We start from the raw sequence: 25,604 nt of genomic DNA, 5'->3' as shown, positions 1-25,604 counted from the left end.
ATTCATTTCAACTGTCCAAACACGGGGTAAGTCAAAACGACCATAATACTCTAATGTTTCGTCTGTGTCCTGAAAATACCTCCACAAGCTTTTTCGCAAACCAGATACTTTTACTTTGGCATTCAAGCATTTTCAACATTGTGCAATGCATTTTCACTGGGCTGGTCTGGAAATATGATCAGGAAATATTGTATGACACACACCAGTAACAGATTTGCTTAGTTCTGTATAAATAAGTGAAACCTTTTTTCTACATTGTCGTTTTAGTTTATTTTTACTTTCACTGCACTTCTCTGTAATATTTACCTTGAACGGCAGTTCCGCATCTCTCCATTAGAGCTGCAAAGATTAATCGATTGATCAATTATTTGTCAACTAATAAATAAATCGCCAACTATTTACATAATCGATTATCGGTCGAATTCATTCTTTATAAAACAAATGTTATATATATTGTAAATATGTAAATATTTTTCTTCACTCCTCTACGACAGTAAACTGAATATCTTTAAGCTGTCATCTTGGGCTTTGGGAAACACCGATCGACATTTTTCACCATTTTCTGACATTTTATAGTCCAAGAGACAGATTAGTCGACTGTGAAAATAATCGTTAGTTGCAGCCCTACTCCCGATTATCACGTCAAAAGCAAACAAATCCATCTCGTCAGGCTTCAAGTAATGCCTTTGTGTCCGAACCACCAGCTCTTCGGACCAATCATCATCCAGTAAGGAGCTACTGGCAGCTACGAGCATGGGTTGGGTTCAAAACAACAAAGATGGCTCCTAAAGAGGTTAGCGTAGATGATGCAATAACATCAGTTATCAGAAGAATAACAACTATGAATAGCAAAGAACGGCACTAAAGGCTTTTCCCGCTCTTCTCCCAACTGGCTTTCTTTAAACCAATCACAATCGTCATGGGCGGAGCTAAGCACCGGGCAGAGCCACAGTGCCGCTGCAAAATAGCTTCGGGAAGGAACTTGTTTTGGTGAACGTGTGTACGTTCAAAAGTTGTTTTAGTCGTGCAACAGAAAACTCAGATTGGACAGATAGTCTAGCTAGCTGTCTGGATTTACCCTGCAGAGATCTGAGGAGCAGTTAACCATAGTCCTCAGAAATCCACCGGAGTTTAAAATTCCAACACAAAGAAAGCCCAAAGTAACGGACATCAACCCGAAAAGAGTGAAATCCGGCAGAATTCCCAGCTGCAACGGAGCAATACCGGAAGTGGAACGTCGTGGATATAGACTAGTTAAGTGCTGCTACACGGTACAATAAAAAAATATATATATATAAATATAACATACTGAAGGCTCATTTTTGTGACTGGTGTGATGCAAAAATGTATTAATGATTGAGCAGATCAGTAAAATACATGGAACTCTGGTCTAAAGTACAGTTTATATTTCCATATTATCATCAGACAGGAGGCACAATCACGTGTCTCCCTTTCTAGAAGCCTGGGGTACATGCGGAGCCCCATGTGGCAGTAAGTCCTGTCAGAATGTCCTTCAATTGTTTGCTACAGAGGAGAGGAGACCATGTTGCTACACTGTATTCCTAATTCTGAGCTTGATGTTGTCATCCCTGTCTTTATTCTTCCAAATCTTACTGAATAGCATTTGTCACCCTGACTCCTAATTTTGTACGTTTGCCTTCTTTTACCTGTCTTTGCCACTGTTTGCTAAATGTCTTCCTGTCCCCGTATAGGCTTGTATTTCTATCCCAGCTGGAAGATGGACGGTTGAAGGGATGAAGGGATGGGTGGAGGGCTGGGGGGGATGCAGACGGAGGCTGTGTGGAGCTGCTTGCTCCCTGAGGACCCTCTTCTGCCAGCCCAGTGCCACAGATCAACAGTCAGCCAGCCAGCCATGCACTGACCTCATCCCTCGCTCTCTCTCTCTCTCTCTATTTCTGTCTCTCTCTATCTCACTCTCCCGCTCTGCCAGAGGCACTTGCTGTCCCCATGTCTCCTTCCTACGCCAACTGCCTGTCCTGCTACCAACAGTGCATGTCTGTCTGGCAACCTCTCTGCCTGCCTTTCTGTCTGCTGCTCTGCATGCCTGTCTGTCTGTCTTCTGCCTGTCTGTCCATCTATTATTCCTCCAGTCCTCCTGTCTGTCTGCTTTTGTTTGTGTCTCTGTCTGTGTGCAAGGGGGCCTGCCTGTCCATCTGCCTGTCTGCCTGCCAGCCACTCTTTCTAGCCAATACCTCTCTGCAGGAAAGCGGCCAGGCTGTCAGTCGCTCTGCCAATCTGCCTGACTATCTGCCTTTCTATTCGTCATCTGTTTCTGTATTTGCCTGCCTGCTCGTCTCTCTGAATGTTTACCTGTCTGCCTGTCCGTCTGTCTGTTATCTGTTTATTTGCCTGTCTTACTGTCTGCGTTGAGGTGCATAGTAAAATGCCAAACATGAACTCCTAACCCCCTTCTATAGTAGCCAGTGTTCACTTCAATTTCAGAACAATTCACTGACATGACAGGAAAAAGGGTTGGTGGTATGAATGGAGCCTAATGGCCTAGTCCACACGTACACAAGTATTTTTGGAAACAGGGTTTTTTTATCTACTTCGTTCTCAAAAAAAATCTCTGTCCAATTAAAAACGCAAAAACACAATTGAAGCGCTGTAAAGAGCATGCCAAGACAACAGGCGGCGATATAACCTGAGACATGCGAAGAATAAGCCTGAAAAAAATCAGAAGCCTGAAAGCGACCGGGCTGCAGAAGGATACCAATTTTCAAAACCGGCGACGCTGGTGGCGGGGTCTGTGTCTTGGCAGTGTTGGATTATGTAGCACTGACCTCCGCAGTACATTCTGACACCTCTGTTCCACAATACAATGGAAGAGTAATGGTACATTTATCTGTAAACATGTAAAAAGTCCTGTTAGCAAGCCTGTTACCAGCACTATTTTGGCCACGTCTGCCATTGCAAAAAATAGCGCCTCATTTTTGACACCTCTCAAAAAGGAGATAATGGCACACACTCTAACGTTACAAGGTCAAAACTCTGTTTTGCCCTGTCTACACAACAACACTAAAACATGCGTTTCTAAAAATCATTACATGACCTTTCAACACCCAACCAATGCATTGGAACCTTCTTATATTAACAAAATACCACAAGTGGACATTGAATGGTGAGTAATATTCATATTTGTATGAACGTATGACTTTAATATTCGCCGATATATTGCAATGTATTACCTTTTTTCCAATTTCAAATGTTTCCCAATTTCAAATTATGTCCCCAAATGGAAACTTTGTTAACATCTGTTTTATCTAAAAAGATACATTTCTCTGTTTGTTCATCTCACTTTAATTTGTCAAGTGTCACGTGATTGTCAAGCAGACAACCTGAACAACACATATATAATAATAGATCGATACTTGGGGTCTGTGTATCGATGCAGTATTGCCCCAGAAAATATCGCGATACTATGCTGTATTGATTTTTCCCCCCCCCCAATAAATTGCAAGTAAGGGAGCTACAATGTGTGGACCTTTTCTATATGTTTTCCATTGCTGTCTTCTGTTGGTCCAGAATCTGCCTTCAACATTATTTGGATGTGCGTGACTACTTTACATTGTATTAATCTTGTATTCACATTGGGAACAGTATAATGGATGCCACCCTGTCATCCCACAATGAGAACAACGCAATTCTCATAAACGGGTTCATATGATATCGTACGAAAAGTTATGCACACTAAAATGTATGATATTATACGAAAACAAGGAGACCTCCGACTGGTCACGTGACATCGGCTACAGACAAGCCGCTACAGAGCTTCGTGCCACTGGCTACGGTGCTCCGCATGGTGCTCCGCATGGTGCTCCGCATGGTGCTCCACCAGGTCAGAGGTAGTTGGTGGTTCAGTTACCCCAGAATAGGTGACTGTGAGCTGGGTAAAGAGCACTGCGATCTGCCATTCGTGGTGCTTCGTCAGGTCAGCGGTAGTTGGTGGTTTAGTTACCCCAGAATAGGTGACTGTGAGCCGGGTACAGAGCACCGCGAGCTGCCGGTCGTGGTGCTCCGTCAGGTAATTTTGGCGGAGATTACGGTTAAGTTTAGGCAAGAAAAAGTGAGCGTTATGCAGCGACGAAAGTTGAGTTTTGGCACCAAAACAACTAGTTAAGATTAGGAAAAGATCGTGGTTTGTATTAAAACACTCCCAAGGAACATGCATTTCCTGGCTGAAAGTCTTTTGTTTTCCCAACACGGTCAGCCGCGTTCTTATACAGCTGCCGTCAATGTGGTGCACACAGCAACAACAACAAAAAAACGTGTAAATCATACGAATTACAGTGCTTAACTTTTGGTAGCTTTTCGAACGTATGTTTCATGAGGCTGATGAGAAACAGGTTCTCCAGGACCAAAAGCTCTACATCTCAAGGGATGAAGCATTTCTAAAGCTTTCTTTCTTGGCAGACAATATCTATCCATTTCCTGTCTTTCAAAACAAGATGCCCAGAGCTCTCCCTATCTTCAGACGCTTGGTCATCAAGCCAACTTCCTGCTAATACTCGGCCACGTCTCATTCACAGCTCTTCGTGGCTTCGGGAAGATGTTTGCTGAATTGAAAGGCTTTCCCCTTCTCTTTTTTACTCGCTATCTTTTCTGTCTCTCTCACTCCCATGTCCTCTCCTATTCTTGTCTCAACAGGCGAGCGAGAGAGCGTTTGACTGGCTCCTCTCAACCAAAGGCTGCACTGCGCTCCTGCTCGGCAGCCAAGGACAACTCTAATAGAGGTAGAACAAAAGAAAAAGGGGAGAGGGAGAGGGGGAAAGAGAGACCTATGGAGAGAAACAAGCATGCTGTGGTGCAAGAGTCTTTGAAATTATACATATTGTCAAATAATAATAGGGTGTAATTCCTTTTTCACTGGCGCTGACTTTTGCCCTGCACCACTGTCCACAGGTGGGGAGCGAGAGAAGGGAAATTTCAATCTATCCGTTTTGCATATCCAACAGCTCAATAGGAATCTTTCACAAAGCCACTCCACACATTTTCCCCAGGGCATTAAGCACATACATAGCTGTATATTCATTAAACTGAATATGTATGTAATGTCAACACTTTGTCTCCACAGTCTTCTATCTTTCTAATGTGTTATGCATTGCATTCATCACTTTGATTCTTCATAATTTTTTTTACTTAATCTCTCATATCTCATCCTGTGTATGTCACATCCTTGTGCCACATTTTTCTGCATTTAACATTTCTTTCTTTCTGTGCAGTGTCCTGTTGCTACTGGTTGTTTCATTGGAACGTTCCATTACATTTGATCTTAAAAGATATATTTATGTAATGCTAGAATATTACATTCTCTTTGTAACAAACCATTGTTCAAACCGTTTTGGTTTTTTCTTTCTTTATTCTTTACACCTCAGTATGTCTTTGTGTTGTCACTCCCACATAAAGTGCAGAGTTTGCTATGAGCACATTTAAATGCCTCTGCAGCTAGATAGCTAATCCCTGTTGTGGATTGGCCCAGTTAGTAGTTCCCAGCTTTTGGAAGGGAATACTAAACTGGGGATGAGGTGGGAGGGGGATGTGGGCATCTCTCTATTTATAATTGTAAACCCGGCCCATGTTTCTGCTATGCTGATAGATGTTATCTGTGTCAGCCTTTGTTTCTTCCCCTCTCTACTTCCTCTAACCCTCATGTTCCCTGTTTCTCCCTGTCTGTCTCCTGTTCTCTCTCATTCTTATTCCCTGTCTTTTTCCTTGTTCTCTCTTCTGCTTCTCTCTCTCCTCTCCTTTCCTCCCTCCTCTTTCCATCCGGTGCCCAGATGCAGAGAAGGCAGCTGTGTTGTGTTTTAAAGTGAGCCCGGTTGAAACCACTGTGCCTGGCATCTGCAAAAAAAAAAATAATAACAACCAACCCACAGTATAGGCATCCATCTCTGTCTCTCTTACCCTCCTGCCATCTCTCTGCCTTTTTAATCCTCTGAAATGAGATGAAAGACAACTGCCGTCCTTTTAGGGAGGAAAGGGTTAACCAGCTACCCAGCTCCTCTTCCAGCAAGCTCACTAATAACCACCAATTATTGAACTGTACATCAGTGTACAAGAAAAGAATGGAACAAAAAAAAAGGCCCTCTCTTTTTTTATTTAGGGCTCGTTAGCTCAAAGGCACATAGCTAGCTAGCTGGCTTACTAGGTTCTCAACCAGAGTAGCCCAAATGAGGTCCCTACAGATTTGTAATGCCAATGACACGATGCAGAAATCTCCTGATCAAGCTAACACGCTAAATGTGCCGGGTGGCTGTCTGGCAGCCCATCTCATAACTGTCAACAAAGAGAATGACAATATAGCCAGCTAGCTAGGGATCTCATTTAAGCTGGCTAATCAGACACAGCCGTGCTTTGTGCTAAGGTGGAGTCCTCCTGAGACCAAAGCTTCGGAGACAAGAGGAGCGTATCGTCTGACTCTGCCAGGGAAGATGCACCCAAACATGGGGGCTGAGGGATACGCACGCAAGCTGTGGGAGCCGGGGCTGTAATTAGGTGCCCTGAGCTTGACGCCCACACGCCTCGAATGAGACGCCATCCATCCATCCCTCCCTCTGCAAATAGGTTCCTGGGCGCCTGGGCTCACACACACACACACACACACACACACACACACACACACACACACACACACACAGACACAGACACAGACACAGACACACACACACACACACACACACACAGACAACATACAGTTAGGACTGGGCAATATGACACAACAGTTTTTTCCTGGTTTTAAAGGCTACATTACAGTAAAGTGAGGTCATTTTCTCAGTTTACCAGACTGTTCTAGCCGTTATATTATTTGCCTTTACCCACTTTGTCATTATATCCACATTAATGCTGATTATTTATCAAAAATCATTGTGTAAATATTTTGTGAAAGCACCAATAGTCCACCCTACAATATCGCCGCAATATCGACGTATTTGGTCAAAAATATTGTGATATTTGATTTTCTCCATATCGCCTAGCTCCATATACAGTATAGTTTGTGTCATCAAGCACACAAGAACAAGAACCCACACAACTACAGTATGTGCAAAAACACACACAAAAGAACGTCATACTGTATAATACATGTAATCATAAACAATTAACAACACATACAGCGGCAAACGGATAGCCTGTACACATATTCAGAAACACACTTGGGAATCGTGAAGGGATTGTATTAGAGGGACGAAAGAAAAAAATTGGTGGGAAGATTGTCCTCAAACAACAATGAATGATTGATTTTAAACAACAGACGTTGCTTTGTTACCTTTCTGTTATTCTTATAAATAATTAATCAGGCTCACGTGAACCTCTCAGACTATGAGAATTTATGCTGTACAACCAACCATTTACTGAATGGAACTGCTTAGGGATTGCACCAAATGTTTGTTTTTTTGTCTTATTATTTGTATGACAAGCTCAGCCAAAAATACAAAACTATATAAAAATATAATTTTCACTGTGGACCAAAATAGAAACCAAAACTCCATCCCAAGCACAGTATAGCTATCTCAACTGCAGAGCCTGTCTCCCCATCTCCCCTGGTCCGCGAGAGCAGAACACACTGGTGCGCTGGCTTTTGACCATGGCAATTTTAATCAGTCTTTTTCACACTTCATTGGGAATTCATCGCCGCCTTCCCCCTTCAAACATTGTTTGGGAGAGTTATCAGCGGCAGGCAGCATATCCGGTAATTATACATGCAAGGTAACGCTGGGAGCTGGGCAGAATATTTCAGCCAAATGCATGTGCTGCTGAGAGGAACTGGAGGGTACAGCTGCTTCATAATGCTGGGTCTGTGGCAGTCTGAGTCACATCCAGAAAGAAGTCATTTGCTACATGCTATGTGAAGTGGGCTGGAACGTTAAGTTTAAAGCAACATGATTTGCATTACAATGAGCCAATTTGGGAAAGATGTTGTCCTTTAATGTAAATCCTTCCCATGAATTAAAGCAGACTGCTTTGTTACAGATACAGGCACACAGAGTGCGAGTGTTTGAGCACATTGCTTATTTGAATGTGTTTCAGATGCATGGTGCTGACACTACTAGAGACTAGGTCACGAAAAATGTTGATGGTCCAACGTGTTTTGTTTACTGTGTGAGTAAGAGGCCAGCTGTTAATAGGGCCTGAACACACAGCCAGACGAAAAACACTAAAGACACACACACGCACACTGAAACCACCAGTCAGACACTAGAGGGTCCTCTGGGGAAAACAGCAGTGGGGGCATAACAATGACTCATCCAAACGGTCACGGAACACACAAATACACACCCTGCCATGGCAGCCAGGCTGTCAGGTGGCATCAGCACCCAGCCTATGGAGATGGAGTACTGTTGACAGGTGTGACACACACACACACACACACACACACACACACACACACACACACACACACACACACCTCGCCCTTAGAAATAAAGTGAGAGGCTTTATGTTTTATCAGAGAGCATGCGTGTCACTGTACTGTCTATGCAGTCTATAATGCATGCATTCAGTAATTTTATGTATGTATGTATAGCCAAGCCAAACAGTGTTGGTATATGGGAGTGCTGCTGTAGCTGTGAATACTGTATAGAGAGGCATGGAGACAGCTCCAGCATTGCAGTAAGATCAATAGAATAATAAAGAGCCTGAGTGATTCTCCCTTTTGTGTGTGGGCTGTACAGTATGGAGCCATATGTCTCCATATTCTTATGTTTGATGTGTGTTTATGTATTTTTCCCAGTGGGAATGCTCTTTTTGGGTGGATATTTGGGACAGTAAAGACACTGACACTGATGTCTGGACATGCATAGATACACATCTACGGTACATAAACAGCATGTGTGCGTAGGAGTGGAGCAGATGAGACCTGCACTCTGTGAGTGTATATCTGTGCAAATGTGTATCTGTGAATGAACATTTCAGAATGGAGTGCCCGTCACGCACAAAATCAGCCTTGCTGCTGCTTACAGGTACAGAGCTCTGCACAGTTACCAAATTAATAGGAAGCATGGCACGGTAGTCAGTAGCATAGCAGCACACACGCACCGCCTTCAGTCATAAACCAAGAGACCTGTACACTGCATACATATACTGCGAAAACTGTGTTCTACCTGTATCACTGCTCATTGCTCAATCCTAATTAGAGGGCCATATGTTTGGAGTGTGAAACAAATAATCTTATTGTTATTAGAGGAGTATGCAAGCACGTGCGATGCATTCAAGCACGAGAACAGATGGACAAACACGCTTTCGCATGCATGCGGGCATCCACACACAAACGATAGCCACCCACACCAAGGCACATTAACGCACTTCCATCAGAACACACAGACACACACACCCACAGACGTATACAACCCACTCTCTTGCCTCTAAGCAGTCTAGTCCAGTTACTACAAAGCCCACCAAGAGCTCTTTGCAGATCAAATAATCATGCCTTCCATCTGTTTCCATTTCCCCACATTAGCTTTGTGAAGGCGCCCTACAGACTGCGTTAAGAAGCGCCGCAGCCATGGGTAAAATAATGATTCCTCTCTCACCCCCCTACTCCTCATTATTTCCATCCAAAGCCAATTCAATGACAGGGAGTAGATGTGGGCCAATTGCATGTACGGTCCTTATACTGTTCTGTAATGCGGGCTTACTGTGATATTATGCAGGGCTTGCAATGTACAGTACTGTACTGGGCTTTTTTATTGCATATGAATAGTTATTTTGATGTTGTTATGGTATGAAATATAGATCATAGCATAGGCTATGTCTGAATATGTTGCCTTGAATCCCTTTGATTTTGCCCTTCTACCTTTGCAGTGCGACTTTTTCCACTCCTTTAATTTTTATTCTGGACTAAGCACCTACAGTGTATTAGTTCAACCAAGTCACACTCAGAAATGATCAATGTTCAATAAATGTGAGACTGAACAGACAAAATGCACAAACTGGGATGCAAATGAATTAGTAAAATGCATAATATCACCATTTTCCTCATACAATGAGGTGGGAAGCTGACATTCAGCTTGTGAGAGTATGTGCCATCTCGCCAATGAGCTTAGGAAAGGGGGAGGGGGAGGGAATGTTTGGTCCCTGTTATGCAAGATGGAAATGAGTTTGCCATGCTTTGCTGTAGCCAAGCTATTTTGGAACGGCTCACATCGGAAAACGCTGGGCCGAGCAGGAAAATTAGGTCATTTACAAGAGCAGCGCACTGCCTTCTTTCGGTAAGCGAGCGGCGGCGAGGGCTAAGACTAAAGAACGAAAATGTGTAGCGCCATTTATTTAGGACAGGGGGTACAGCAATTTGAGTAAAATGAACAAGACGCGGGCGCTTACCACAGGCAGAGCAAACGTTTTAACAGAGACCTGGCACTGACCTGAATACATTGAGGCAGTGGAAGGGAAGTAAGAATCCAGCTCTGAGTGCCTCGCTTCAAATTCCTCCTGCATTTTTGTAGCGGATCACACCACACACTATGACTTTCTTGTCTGTATGCAGAGATCGATGCCGACACAGAGGGTCTGATTTATTATGCATGGGACTGTGGGGTGCAATTGGTGAAGGGGGAATGAGAAACGATGACATCCTCCTTGTTAACAGTAAACATGTGATCCATCCGCCTCGTTAACCGCTGAACTGAGATCAAGAAGTGAAGGCAAAACTAGCACCCCCCCCCCTCACAGTTATATTTGAACTAATCATCTGCTAGGAGGGAAAATCCTGTTACAGAGACCAATGACACAGAGATGCACTGCAGTTAGAACCAGAGCAAAACAGTAGTCAGGGAGGATGGGGGGCTGGAGAGAGGAGAGACAAACAACATTTTTTGGGAGACAGACAGGCGAAGGAGGGGGGCTGGAGAGAGTATGTCTGCAGAGATGGAAAGAGAGAGACAGGCTAAGATAAAGGAAATGACAGAGAGAGAGAGCAGAGGAAGGACAGACAGGGAGAGGGTATATGAGGAGAGACAGAGCAACTAGAACTGTTTGTGTGTGTGTGTGTGTGAGAGAGAGAGAAATTTGGGGAGTGTGATGTGGGGGGAAGTTGGAAGGTCTAGAGGTGCCTTGTCAGCGGTTTCAGGGGGCCGTGTCTGAGGAGGCCTCCAGGTAGCAGGTGAATATGCCCTAGTTTGAGGAGCGGCATCTCTAGCCACACACACACACACACACACACACACTTAGACTTACGTACGCACATAAACACACCTACACACCTACACAGGAGGCGTGAGCATAAAGCATGTTAACAAACACACAAGACTTGAGGTACTGTACACTTTAGCTTTTCTCTTTATCACAGTGCTTAAACACTTAAGTCTCTGCCACCTTACTTAGGCCAAGTGGAGATTGATAACAGCCCAGAGCCTCCACCTTTTATTATTCCAACAATGTTATTAAGTGCAATCAAAAGCTTTAGTTATCGTTTTCAACATACCATATTCGGTCATGTAAATAGCAGGTTTTAAAATGCACCTCTGTCACAAACAGAATACTGTTATACCTTAATGACTTCAAATCTCACTCTGCTTCTTGTAATTGCCTAAAAGTAGCAACAAACAAAATGTTCTCTACTAAGATTGCATTTGCTTGTCTGCGTGTGATGGGTTTACCGATAACTGAGCTTCTTTGACAAAATGCCCCACTACTACCTCCAAATAACAAAAAAAAAGTGATCGATTTGACTCAAATGCACATGACATATTATCTCAACTGAAATGGCCTCTCCAAATCAAAGGGTTTTTCTGACACCCCTAAAAATGAACCAAACCCAAAATTGGTGTGCACGGATTGTTGTCTGACATGATCCTTTTTGCATCGGAGTTTGATCTTTCGGAGCTAGTCAATGCCAGCCATAAGCGCTAGGTGGTCCAAATCGTTGTTCCCCAAACAAAAGGTGCATGTTCACGAAACGTTAGGTATTGATCTGCACTGATTTCCTGGGAATGTGTGTGGAAGCTTGTGCACCCAAGTGTGTGTCAATATTTATGCATCTATGTCTGTTTATGTTCCAACTGTTGCCTCAATTTGCATATTTGCATGTGTGTGTGTACACATATCCCTACCCGCATTGGCACATTTGGTACTGCATATGTGTGTGTGTGTGTGTGTGTGCACTCGATGAGCCGTCAGTCCTAAAGAGGGGCTATGCTGCTGTCATGCGATGACACCTCTTATTTGCTGCTGTCCTGTGAAGCGGAGCTGAAGGCAGAGGTCAGGCCACCCTCACAGAGACGCTGCGACTCAGAGCACATCATGTCTGCCTGCCTGACTCCCAACACTGTAGTATGGGCCTCAGCCCATCACACATGTACACACATTTATTGCACACACACAGATTCATGCTTGCGTAAACTCCACACACCAGCCGCGTTTATTTTGAATTTTGAATTAGCTCTACTTCTTCTCCGACATGCCTCAATTAGCACTACTCAGTACACACAAAACTGTAAACTAGGAAAAAAAAACAGGATCACTGTCTATATCAATAACTGCTTTGAGTCCTGATTGAAACTAATTATTATTATTGAATCAATAGTATTATTAGGGCTGCAACTAACGATTATTTTCATAGTCGATTAATCTGTCGATTATTTTCTCGATTAATCGATTAGTTGTTTGATCTATAAAAATGTCAAAACATGGTGAAAAATGTGGATCAGTGTTTCCCAAAGCCTAAGATGACGTCCTTAAATGTCTTGTTTTGTCCAAAACTCAAAAATATTCAGTTTACTGTCACAGAGGAGAGAAGAAACTAGAAGATATTCACATTTAACATCAGAATCAGAGAAATCTTTTTTTTTTTTAATACAAAAATGACTCAAACGATTAATCGATTATCAAAATAGTTGGCGATTAATTTAATAGTTGACAACTAATCGATTAATCGATTCATCGTTGCACCTCTAAGTATTATAATTAAATGTTTAGTGCAACACCTTTTACAGAACAACAATTTAAAAAATAAGAGCAGTAAAAAAGAACAGTAAACAAAAATAAGCAATAAAAAAAAGAATAAAATAACAATACCAATACAAATAAAACTTAAACACAAGGAAAATTACAAGCACGAGACAAAGACCAGTCTGAATAGGTGAGTCTTCAGCTGCTTTTTAAAAGCGTCAACAGAGATTACAGAACGTATGACAATAGGAAGGGCGTCACACAGTGTTGGTCGGAGCCACCATTTTAAAGGCACGGTCACCTTTTGTTTTTTAGTCGAGCGCGAGGGGAAACCAGTATGCCCTGGTCATATGACCTAAATGACCTACTGGTATCGTTCACAAATATTCAATACCGGTACCGGTACCGATAGCAATACCGTGACTTTGATAGCGGTTCTTAAACGATACTTTTTCCGATACCTATTTTATAAAACAAAAAAAAAATCACAACATAACACATTACGGCACAAATCTTTTTTCTTTCTTTTTTAGCTTCTACTAAGTGGGCCCCGTTTCTGTGCCTAACGTAGAGATTTTCCTGCGTGCCTCTGCAGCGTGTAACGTTAACCGCCAATCACAAACATTATTAGATCTTGGTAGAAGCATGTTGCGTGCTTATTGGCTCACTGATGCGGATTAGATTTACTCCTTACGCCATGAACACACCGCACGCTGAAGCGCTGCAAATAGCCATGAAGCGTAGATTCGTGCCTGATCGCGCGCCTGGATGTTCATACCAGACGCGCAGTTCTCCATGCCGGTCACACAGCTCTCTCTCTCTCTCTCTCTACCAGTGTGTGTGTGTGTGTGTGTGTGTGTGTGTGTCCATCCGTCGGTCTCTCTCCGTGTGCCTAATCCCGTGTCTCGCTGTAGACACAGCTGAGAAGTCAAGATGGCCAAAATCACCATAAACCTGGGTGTTTTATTTTTGAAATTAGTTTATTTTGTAAAGTATCCAGCGGCACTGTATATCCTGTATCCTTCCGGTACGTGATTACCTGCGTGACTTGACACATTCGCTCGCGGAAGAAATGGAGGAGACGGCGAAACTATCGCTGCAGCGCGGGCCGGTGCGGCCGATCTGCGCCTGATCGCAGCCGGTGAATAACATGGCCGCCGAAATAAATATAGCTCCGCTTCTTGGCGCTTCGCGGCCCTTCAGCGTGCCGTGTGTTTCTGGCCTTAGGTATTGAAATTGGGTGTTAAATGAAATTTTTCGATACTCGGTACTTTGGAGGCAATTCGGTCAGTGTCTAAAAAGTATCGGTTCGGTATTTCGGTACCCAGCCCTACCTACTGGTAATATAAGGATGGAGCAGGCCAGAGATGTACACAGGTGGCTGACCATGCAAGGCTCTATATGTCAGAACAAGAAGCTTAAAAATGAATCCCGAACTTGACAGGAAGCCAATGTAGAGAAGATAAGATGGGAGACTTTCTGAACACAATGCCCTCTTCAGTCAGCAGTGCATACAGTCCTGGATTTATATTCATTCTGTACTGCACATCAGTGCCTCTATGGCAAAGAGCAACCAAGAAGAAGCCTGTATATGAGGAGACCTGTAGTACGCCTGCTGAATGCAACGCTACACTCACACAAAGTCATCTCTTCTCCCCCACACCTCCAACCTCCCCCCTCCTTGCTCCTGTTGGCCGACCATTCGTCTCGGCCGGTGTCACATGCTGTCATCAATTACCCATTAGACAGTGTAATATTCCCCCAATATTGCCGGCGTGTGACTGGGAGATTTTAGAGTGATCAAAACCGACAAATCTGATTTACAGAGCTAGCATAAATAAGGAGATTGTGCCCTCCCTGATTGCCCTGTTGAATAATGGATGCCTGTTTGGTAATCATTTTCCAATATCACACCACTTTCCCCTACACTGGCCTCGCAGTCCTCTTCTTTTTTTCTTTTCTTTCCTCTCTTTCTCTTTTCTTTCTTTCCTCCTAGATTTCCTGTATAGCTTGATATGTCCTCTGAAACAGAGACAGAGAGATTTACGTGGTCAAAGAGACAAAGTAGCTGGACTTTCTTGACTTTCAGTAGTGACAGTGCTAGCGTCATTACGGAGGAGGCGGGTGTTGTGATTGTAACATTTTGTTTTCTGAGTCATCTCGTCATTGTTCAGAGAGAGAGAAAATGTCCAACAGGTGCGAATGTTACAGTTGATTGAATTTGCTTATTTTGTATGCAAAATAAGCAGACGTGAAAATAAATTTGACACAAGAAGTGAATTTCTGTTTACAATGAAACAGGTAGAACAGAATAAAGCTTTGCTTGATCCAAACAAGGCCATAACTATGTTTTCTACGTTTGGCTTTTATTTATGAGCCACGTCAAAGACACGTCTAAATCATCAATTTGGTACGACTGCTAGAATATATTTTATATGAATCAATATTTATGTTTGCCGTGTTTTACTTTATTAAATACTGCATGCTTGGAAATCTAAACGCTTGCCTACAATTGCGACACAGCCTAGTAACGTATCGGGCAAACATCCGACGGTTGCGCACGTCATGTCAACTTTCAGCCACAGCTTGACAGATGTGTGGTTTAGCCTACTAAACTGGCTAGAAACATACTCTCTGATAGTTCTTCCTCCCTGATGGTGTGTGTCGGCAGGGTATCAGGGGACTGGATGTAGAAAACGGTCCCTAACAAAAGGTTTAGCAGCAGGCACAAGAGATTGAATTGCTGCTAGCCTCCCTTTGGAGGCTAGCAGCAATTCAATCTCTTGTCTCTTCCCAGACAATCTCTTCCCCTTTCATGGTCTGCGTACACAATCTTTGGTTCAGTCTTAATGTAATACTAAAACTAACTGTAATCGCATGACAACAACGCAAGCAGTCTGGAGGTCAGTGCTTTGATGATATGGTAGCAGCGCTCGAAACAGCTGCTCCTGTGCTCTTTGTAATATTCTTCAAGGCACAGTTGTGCCTCTAATGGGAAAAGGCCAAACCAGGTTATGAAAATCCTTATTTACAGCTAGCTGCCTGACTGTGTGAAGTAGGTCACAGCGGCTCCTGAAATGGAACCATCTTCGCTCACACCGTTTAATAATTTTCCCTTGAATGCTTGCTGCCCCTTTTCACTCCTTCTTAGCGAGAGTGTCTTGACCCTACTGTTAAAAATGTGTGTGCACCCTGTGGGAAAGTCCAGCTTTTACCTGACAAAACAAATAAAGAGGCTGCTAACATTAACTCCAAAGTCTGTAAATACCAGGGCAGGTGTATAGCTATTAATAATATTAGGAACATTCCAGAAGGTGTGTTTCCAGAGTAGCTGACCAACATATCCTCTATCTCAGTGTTTCTCAAATAGGGGTACGCGTACCCCTGGGGGTACTTTGGAGTACTGCAGGGGGTACGTGATCTTTTTGCAAAATGCTCATTTAAAAATGTGTCATGTATAATTCCTAAAATAATTATACTATGATCAGTGTTGGGCAAGTTACTTTTAAAAAGTAATTAGTTACAGTTACTAGTTACTTCTTCCAAAAAGTAACTAAGTTAGTTACTCAGTTACAAATTATGAAAGTAACTAGTTACTTCAGAAAGTAACTATTGCGTAACTTTCAAGTAAATTTTTACATTTTTAAATGCTCAAATGTGACCCCACCTCCACCCCTCTTTAATGGAACTTAAAATACATCTGCATGTTTAATTATTTATGATAAATCTGAATATTATAATGAAATGGACACTTAATACAATACATTATTAACAGAAACAATGTACACAAATCTAAACTATTTTAATGTTGCTGTGGGACAAAGTGAGACTAGCCTCCAATCAAATGCCATGTATGTAGATATTATGTTTATATAGCGGATCGATACAAATAACACAACACCTCAATTCAATTCAATTCAATTTTATTTATAGTATCAAATCATAACAAGAGTTATCTCGAGACACTTTACAGATAGAGTAGGTCTAGACCACACTCTGTAGTTTACGAAGCCCCAACTATTACAGTGGTTGCCTCAAGAGCAAGCATTAGCAGTAGCTATTGCGACAGTGGCGAGGAAAAACTCCCTTTTTTGTTAGGAAGAAACCTCGGACAGACCCAGACTCTTGGTAGGCGGTGTCTGACGGCACCAGTTGGGGGAGTGGTGAATGGTGGCAATAATAGTCATAATAAAGATAGTGAAACAGTGATCACAATGGTAGTCGTAGTAGTTCATGTCATAGTAGGGTACAGCAGGGCGTTATGGGGTGTAGTGTGGCACAGCAGCCTGGGTGGACGCGGCAGGACGCAATCCGGGATTGCTCCGTCGCCGCTGGAAATTCCGCCCTATGTCCTTCTTTTTGGCCAGATGTCCGTTACCTCCTGCAGGACTCAACAGGCCACAACTGGGCAAAATTAAATTATGCTTGTTAAGCACTATACCAAAAATAAATAACAAATATATACACTCTTTGTAGTGCAAATAACGTAAGTGGCCTGATGTTTATACTTGTGCGCTGGTGTGTGCATCGAGCCCGGCGTGTGTGTGTGTGTGTGTGTGTGTGTGTGGGGAGTAGGTGATAGAGCGAGGGAGAAGTGAGAGAGTGACGGTGATCAGCTTTGGAGCGAGTAGCGACTCTAGAGTCATATAGTGAGAGAAACTAAGTGTCTCCCACTTAGGGAAATCTGTAGCAGGAAAAGTTAACCCTCTCCTTGATTTCATAACGCCATACCTGTCTCTCTCTGGTTGACTGACTCGCTTGTGTTGTTCTTGTGTGTCCGACTATGCGTGCTTTCGAACACCCGCCCAACTCTGCCTCTGATTGGCTTAACATGACATTTTACTCAACCTCAGCCAATCGTCAGCATTTATGCGCTTGTGTCACGCACTGCCCACTAACCAAGGAAGAACAGTAAAAAAAGTCAGACTCAGAGAGTTGGTCTGATGAAAAAAAACAGCTTCAAATACAATAACGTGCCACATTTTTTGGCAGTAACGGTAACGGCATTATTAAAATGGGAAGAGTAATCAATTAGATTACCTGTTACTGTAAAAAAGTAACGCCGTTAGTAACGCCGTTATTTATAACGCCGTTATTTATAACGCCGTTATTCCCATCACTGACTATGATAATGAATGAAGTGATGGATTCTGAACATTTGAAATGTAGCATTTAAATGTTTTCAATTACATGGTTGTTGTTTAGTAAATCTATCACTGCCGACACTATTGTTCCTCTTTATATAGATGTAAAAATGTTTTGCGCTGGTACTTGGCTTAAAAACACAATTCAAAGGGGGTACATTATTGAAAAAAGCTTGAGAACCACTGCTCTATCTGATATGGCGTCTAATGTCCAAGCCCAGATTTAGTCAGGATGCCACCTTAAGCCCCAATGTATGGTTCTGTGTTTAATCTACGCCATAGGTACACACATAGGTACATGTAGATACGGACCCTACGCCGTGGCCTGATGTGCACCTCCCTAGAAATGTAACTTTACGTCGGTACAACGCTAGTCTATATCCACGACCTTTCACTTCCGGGATTGCTCCGTCGCCGCCGGAAATTCCGCCCTATGTCCTTCTTTTTGGCCAGATGTCCGTTACCTTACGCTGTCTTTGTGTTGGAATTTTAAACTCCGGTGGATTTCTGAGGACTATGGTTAACTGCTCCTCAGATCTCTGCAGGGTAAATCCAGACAGCTAGCTAGACTATCTGTCCAATCTGAGTTTCCTTGCACGACTAAAACAACTTTTGAACGTACACATGTTCCACAAAAACAAGTTCCTTCCCGAGGCTATTTTGCAGCAGCACCGGGGCTCCGGCGCCCATGACGATTGTGATTGGTTTAAAGACACGCCAATAAACCAGAGCACGTTTTTCTCCCATCCCGGAATGCTGTGTGGACTGTGCAAGACTAGGACAACGCAGACCGCAACAGTTGTGATTGGTCGGCTTGGTAGCGCCGTATTTCCCCCTATTCATTTCTGCTCCTTCTTTCCGTGAACAACACCTCAACACGCTTGAACAACATGGACCAAATTGAGGAGAGATTAACCGAAGAAGTCCGTAAATATATTTATTAATTTGACTCTTCTTTGCCGCGCTAGTCAGATGGTGGCAAATTTGTGGAAAGAAATTCGGCGTGGACGTATCGAAGTGCACAGAGGTTGAGGAACTTGAGGGACAAATACCTACACTTGCCTCCAAAAGAGACTCACAATGAGGAGTGGGGACCCAGGAGGGGAAAAAAAAAGTCCTGGCAACAAATGATCCTAATGGGCTATAGGTCAGGCAGGCTAATACAATGCCTCTATAACCTAGTCTGGCACTTAATGCTCATCATCATATGCTCAGACATTTTCAACTTATACAATATGTCTGATAGGTGTGGGGCCTGAGGTGTAGGTGAACGCTGTCCCCTAGGGTGATGGATGCCTGTGGGAGGCTGTTATGCCACAAGGTGAAAATGTCCATTAATCAACCCCACTTCCTCCATTGCCGTGGCTTTCCCATTACCAACGCACTCCGAGCAGGCTGATTGGATTTTAATTGGCCTGCCCGCCAGGCGATAGATCATGTTTTTCCCGAGGAAAGGCACGGAGGTGTGTGTATATGGTGGGGGGGCCCCGTGCTATCTCTGGAGGGATAACCCACACTAAAATCCTCTCTATGCACCTATTTTACAAAAGGGGTGAATGATCTAGGTTGTCACATGTAATATTACTACTTTCGCCGGTAAGATTGTTTTTAAATTTCACTGGTACCAACTGCAAGTAATTATCCAAGCACAACTCTTTACATATGAGATTGAAATTGGCATGTCCATAACAACATCTTAACCCCATCCCCCAGGTTTAAAGTACTAGGAGTGTTTGCAGCTGCGATATCTATATCTTGTCTAGTTTCACCTGGTCCCTGTCAAGACAGAGCCATTAAATACAGTTGTTTTGAAAATGTAATTTGGCCAAAAGTTTAGTTTTCCAATGGCTGATAAAAATCATAAATTTTGGTCTGAGTGAAGAACGTGCCAAAATGAATAGCCTGTAGCAGCAAACGTAGCAAGGATGCATGTGTGAAGGACACAAGAGCAGCTACATCTTACACTGAGTAGACGTCAGTATTGACATTGTGTCTGCTCGAATAGATCAATCCCCTCTCCGCCCTAGCCTGACCACGTCATTGAGGCTGATTGGAAGAACACATTGATTCCCTATGGTATCTTCACACAGGTTCATAAGGACACGCGTTCACAGTGCGACCACAGGCATATCCTTCTGGCCTTTGTTCAAGTAAGGAAGAGAAAAAAAATACACCTCTACTCGAATAAAATGAATATATGAGAGGAAATGTTGAAAATAATCCCAGCTGCTGCCTAATCGATTTGTGTCGTGCTATGATTCATAGTTAGGAGAGAGAGCCTCTATGGCGTGGGCAAATATACTGCAGGCCAGCACTTCTGTAGGTGCACCACAGTCTGGCGTCAAGGGCAGGTTATGTTAGAAGGCCAGCCTGTAGCCTTCACTGCAGGGAGAGGGAGTGATCTGCACTGTGTTTGACGTAGTGTAAATTAATATTCAGTTGTTGTTTTTTTATGTAAAAAGCTAACCTCAACGTTAATTGTCGTTACTGCACCTGGTGTCCCTCAGAATTAAAATTAGTACTACTAATATGTATATAAATATACAGTATATATGTGTTTATTGAGCAGGGTGATATCGCGATGACGATAAAAAAATGATTCATTATGCAGCCCTAATATATATACATACAGTACATATATACTGTATACACACATATATATATTATAATTGCATAGTATTGAAATATATTTAAATGTTTTGTAAATACATATTTTTGGGCACTTGCAAAAGTGACCACTACAGTAGATCCCACAGACAGCCCAGCATGAATGCAGAGTCATGTTATGGCAGTGTATGGCTCAGACATGCTAAGCATAGCGTGTGGCTGTGTGATCCAGCCCGTAAACATGGAGGCTAATATTAGCCCATGGCTGCCCCCCTCCCCATCCCCCCCCACCCCCGAACCCACCCCTGCAGATTGCATGCAGGGGATCCCCAGGAGGCTTTCTGCTGCTCATTCATTAGGCGGCTGAGGAATAGGGGACATATAGTATTTTCCACGCGAGGCGGGAGTAAAGACCGCCATCCATCCATCCATCCATCCATCCATATTTTTGAAAGATGTCATATTATAATACTGTATTTAGAGCTACAGTACAGTAGAGACAATAAATATGTATCATTTATAACAATAAACAATAAAACAGGCGAACATACTGAGCATTGAGGCAGAGACTGTCACATATTACAGTACCTAAGTACAGTGCATCAGTACATTTCTTATGACCTTATGGTCCATATTCAGCAATCCCATTAACACCCAATTTCCTCTCCCCTCCAGCCCTGACTAGACTATTGTGATTATGAGGTGCTGGGTTCTTTTACTTTCGTACCAGAGAGAGAGAGAGAGAGAGAGAGAGAGAGAGAGAGAGAGAGAGAGAGTAGAAGGGAGGGAGGGAGGGAGGAGGAGGTTCCCGCAATGTTGGTCGCAGTACCCGCGTAGCGTGCTTTCCCTCTATAATTTAATCACATTCCGCTGTCTCGCTGTCCTCGGCTCGCTCAGCAAAGCACATCAGGCACCATGGTGGCACAAACACGCACACAGTCGCACACACTCGGCACACCAACACGAGTCTCCCCCTAACAAGCAAGACATTTCCTTCCTCTTGCAGCTAAAGGAACATCCCAAAGAACATGAATTCACCTCATGCCAAGCACCTTGTCCCGATAAAGTAAAGTGACACAACCCCCTGAAAGATATAGGGCACTGAAGGACACTTTACTGTAGTAAAAACATGAACCAAAACCATGGACATTGTGAGAGGATGGAATGGCTGCAGTGTTCTCTGTATCTATTTATAATAATGGTTTTACAATAAAAGACTGAGATCAAACCGAATCTATAAAACTGACACAGACACAGCGACCAGACACTTAAATGGATATTGTGATAAGAAGACTTTTTCTATGCCTACATCCTGTAGGTTGATTTCTTGTCATACAAAAAAACAAACAAAAAAAAAACGTGTTGGTATGGGGAACGCGCTGTTGCAATCCCTCACAGCATCCCCAGATGTCACCAAACATTGTCTCCATCATTTGTTGACATGAGAAACATTCCTTTTGACACACTTTAGGCAAGGGAGAGTAGACACAAGTAGATCACTTTGTATCACAGCTTTGTTTGTCTTGACAGAATAAAACATGTTTCGGCGCATCTGCTTACTGCTGTGTATTTACAGTATATGCCACCCAGGGGAGGACACACAGGCGTACACACAACATCTGCATTGTCTTTTCTTACACGCAAACGGGAAAAATACTGTGTGTAAGATGGAATATAGACTGAAGGGACTAGTGCAAGTGTGTGATTGTTTATATGCATGCAACTCAACCAAAGAGTTTACTGTATTTGAAGTTGGGAACTCAAGCTCTCTTCCAACTTCACATTCTCTCCTTCCCACTGCCTCCGTCTCTTCTCTGTCCCTATTTCCACTACTTCTAATTGTTTTCTGGCATACACAATGCCTTCCTTCCCTGGATGCCAAACAGCCCTCGCTACCTCCTAGACCTCAGAGTAACAGCAAATAGAAAAACATCGCACCAGGCATATGATAATAAATGAATTACAATCATTAAAAAAAACAATACACTAACTGTATATAATGACGAAGCAAACATAGTATAGTGATATCAAACTGACTCTTCTCCAACACAACGGAAGCTTGCAGTGCAACATTTTGTACGGCAGGAGCACAAAACTTACAGAACAAACTTTTAAATGGGTGCTCACATCACACCGCTACTTCTACATACATTGTTGTGAAATGGAACTGCATTCACGAGGGGAAACATTATTCATTTTAAAGAGGTAAAGCAATTCTACAGAGTCAAATGCAATGTAAATGAAACGTATTTTTAGCCATCCCAGAGCAACACAACTGGAACAATAAACTATCCAAACCACCTCAGCCGGCTGTTACTTTTTCTCACTGCACCAGTACCAGAGGATCACGTTACTAAAACTATCTGAACACTAGAGCGACAAACACTACAAGAAAATTGCGTAGAATTAAGAGTTATAATTTGTTGATCTACTTCGGTTTAAAGCAGGGAATGTTTCTTTCGGTCGTTCCACACAGATATTTACCTTATATCTTCAATCAATGCATCAAAAGCAACAACATAAGACGCCCTAAACAAGTACAAGTTACCTACCAACTGCAGTCTTCTCTTTAAACTTTTCCTCCTGCTCTCCAGAACGTGCTTCCTCTCCTTTTTCAGCCTTTCCTTTACTTCTCTCCCTTACTCTTCTTCCAATTCACTTACTGTGCTCACTGCAAAGTTCCGCTCTCCTCCTGCATGCAAATCATTTTTACGACTTGAGAGATGACTGGGACTGAGGGGAAGGAGGGAGAGCAAAGGGAGAAAGGATGACAGAGGGGTGGAGGAGTGGAGATAATGGTTGGAAGGCAGGCGACCAATGGGCCTGGAGCCTAATGGAAAAAGGGAATCAGGACACACCAATGAGGCACAGCCTGGAGAGAGAGAGCGAGAAGGAGAGAGAGAGCGAGAGAGAGAGAGAGAAAGCGGAGAGCGCGGAGGAAACAGGCGAGGGAAGCAGGGATGGCGAGAGCACAGTCGGGAGGAGATGGTCTAACGCAGACCGAGAAAGACACTGAGGGAGAGAGAAAGCACACAGACAGAGCACAGAGAAATAGACAGAGGGAGAGAGTGGAGAGATGTACATAGCGGGCGTGCACGGTAGGTGGAGAGAGGCGGGCATCCCAAGCGAGATGGAGAGAGTGCAGATCAGAGAGGAGAACGGAAAGAAAGAAAAGCACAGAGAAAGAGAAAGGAAGAGGAGGAAGGAAAGGAAAAGAGGGAAGGAACTGACTTACCTGGGTACTGCTAGTGGCATCCTTCACACACCGCTTCGCAGACTCCACACACACACACACACACACACACACGTACGTACACATGCACCCACCCCAGCGATACAGGCACACTCCGCACTGCCGCTGAGACTAACCAAAAGCAAAACAACAAAGGAGAGGACTGCCAAAGCCGACTGGTATACCCTAAAGCAATCGTGTCTGTCTCTGTGTGTGTGTGTGTGTTCCTGTATCTGTGTGTGTGTGTGTTTGCATGCAAGTGTATGTGAGTGTCAGGGAGAGAGGGTGGGAGTGTGTATGAGCATGTGTTTGTGCTGGGAGGCGAGGGAGAGACAGCTGAAGGAAGCTAAAATGCTCTCTCTCCTTTCTCAGCCCTATGAACTGAACTGGTTTCCTCCTCTCTCTCTCTCTGTTTCTTTCTGTGTATCTCACTCTCTCTGGACACTGTGCATGTATGTCCTCCAACACTCAATATGTTTTCTCTCTCTCTCTCTCTCCCTTTCTCTCTCTCTCCCTCTCTCTCCCTCTCTCTCTCTCTCTCTCTCTCTCTCTCTCGATGTGCCCTCCCTTCCCCTTCTCCCTCTTATACATTTATTCAGGGCTGCAGACTGTCTGCTCCTGGAGTCAGTTCTTCCCACGGGCCCCGGGTAGAGATGGAGGGAGGGGAGGGAAAGAGAAGGAGAATAGAGGAGGGATGGGAATGATCGTGAGCCATGTGGAACATGTGCTGTGCATTTATTTCAAATGGGAGAGACACAAATGTGTGCCTTTAAAAAGGCAAAATGAGCTCCCTTCGTGGTTCAGTGCACATTATTCGGCCTGCGATTATTTAGAGAGCTGGGAGCGTTAAAGGATGCAAACTTAAAGGAAGTCTCTGGCTGATCGCTGGCTTGCTGTTAATTAACACTTGTTCCCCCCCCCCCCCCCTTCCCACTCCCCCTCCCCACTCCAGGCTCCGAGGCTGGCTGAGCACCAGAATTAAGAGCGCAGAAGATGAATGAGTATTGAAACAGGCTAGCTGTAGCCATGTGTGTTCAGTGATGAGCAGTGGTAATGTGCTGCTCCCAAACAGGAGACCGTATTTATAATATAATCCTGCTCGAACCATAAAGAGGGTGACATTCATGCACACTCTTGTGTGAATGAAAATGGGAATAACAACGAGATGATTTCCATATTTACCCAGATATGCAAACATAGAGAATGCTAATTTGATCCCTGAGACATCATCATAATTAGATTATAAATTAGGTTCATTTCTTACCGGACAAGAGGTGCTAATTCATTCATTTTCCGCCAGTGGGGGAGACTCGGCTGAAAAAAAAATGCAGCAGCCACCCTATAGGCAGAACAGAATAGTGGGGACTTCTCATATGCTCCTCTGACAGCGAAAAGCAATAGCATACTGAAATAAATTCACATTTACACATAAATATTCAGAATAACATTCAAAGACATTGGCCTGTGTTGTGCTCTTCCAATCCAGTATACATGTATATGAGGCACATTGTTTTGATCTTCCCTATAACAGTAAACAAATCAAATGCCATACAGCAGTATTTTACAGAACCAACAAGCACGGCGCTCTCCAACAATGCTTCCAGGCAGTTGAGGAAGGCATGATAAGTACTCTGGTGGGTTGGGATACAGATGCCCTCGGGGCGTTCAATATTAGCAATTTCAAATTCTTATTTGGCTATGTTAATGCCAATCAAGCA

At 43.4% G+C, this 25,604-nt stretch overlaps 1 protein-coding gene across 11 annotated transcripts in view; it reads right to left on the bottom strand.

Moving 5' to 3' along the window:
- myt1lb (myelin transcription factor 1-like, b) overlaps positions 1–24,316 on the bottom strand; it is a 110,061-nt gene extending 85,745 nt beyond the window's left edge. For 5 of the 11 annotated variants that reach the window (XM_035994648.1, XM_031321308.2, XM_031321310.2 and 2 more), the window contains exon 1: positions 23,207–23,672. The gene's annotated coding sequence lies outside the window, so the exon portion shown is untranslated. Of the gene's footprint in view, positions 1–23,206; positions 23,674–23,889 lie in introns of those variants that run through there. The other 6 variants (XM_035994643.1, XM_035994646.1, XM_035994649.1 and 3 more) reach the window with 3 other exon arrangements.
- Between the last annotated feature and the right edge of the window lie 1,288 nt (positions 24,317–25,604).

The sequence above is a fragment of the Sander lucioperca genome, chromosome 18, assembly GCF_008315115.2.
Source record: "Sander lucioperca isolate FBNREF2018 chromosome 18, SLUC_FBN_1.2, whole genome shotgun sequence".
In the NCBI taxonomy this organism is placed as follows: domain Eukaryota; kingdom Metazoa; phylum Chordata; class Actinopteri; order Perciformes; family Percidae; genus Sander; species Sander lucioperca.
The sequence above is the reverse complement of the archived record's forward strand: the minus strand, read 5'-3'. Positions and strand labels throughout refer to the sequence as shown.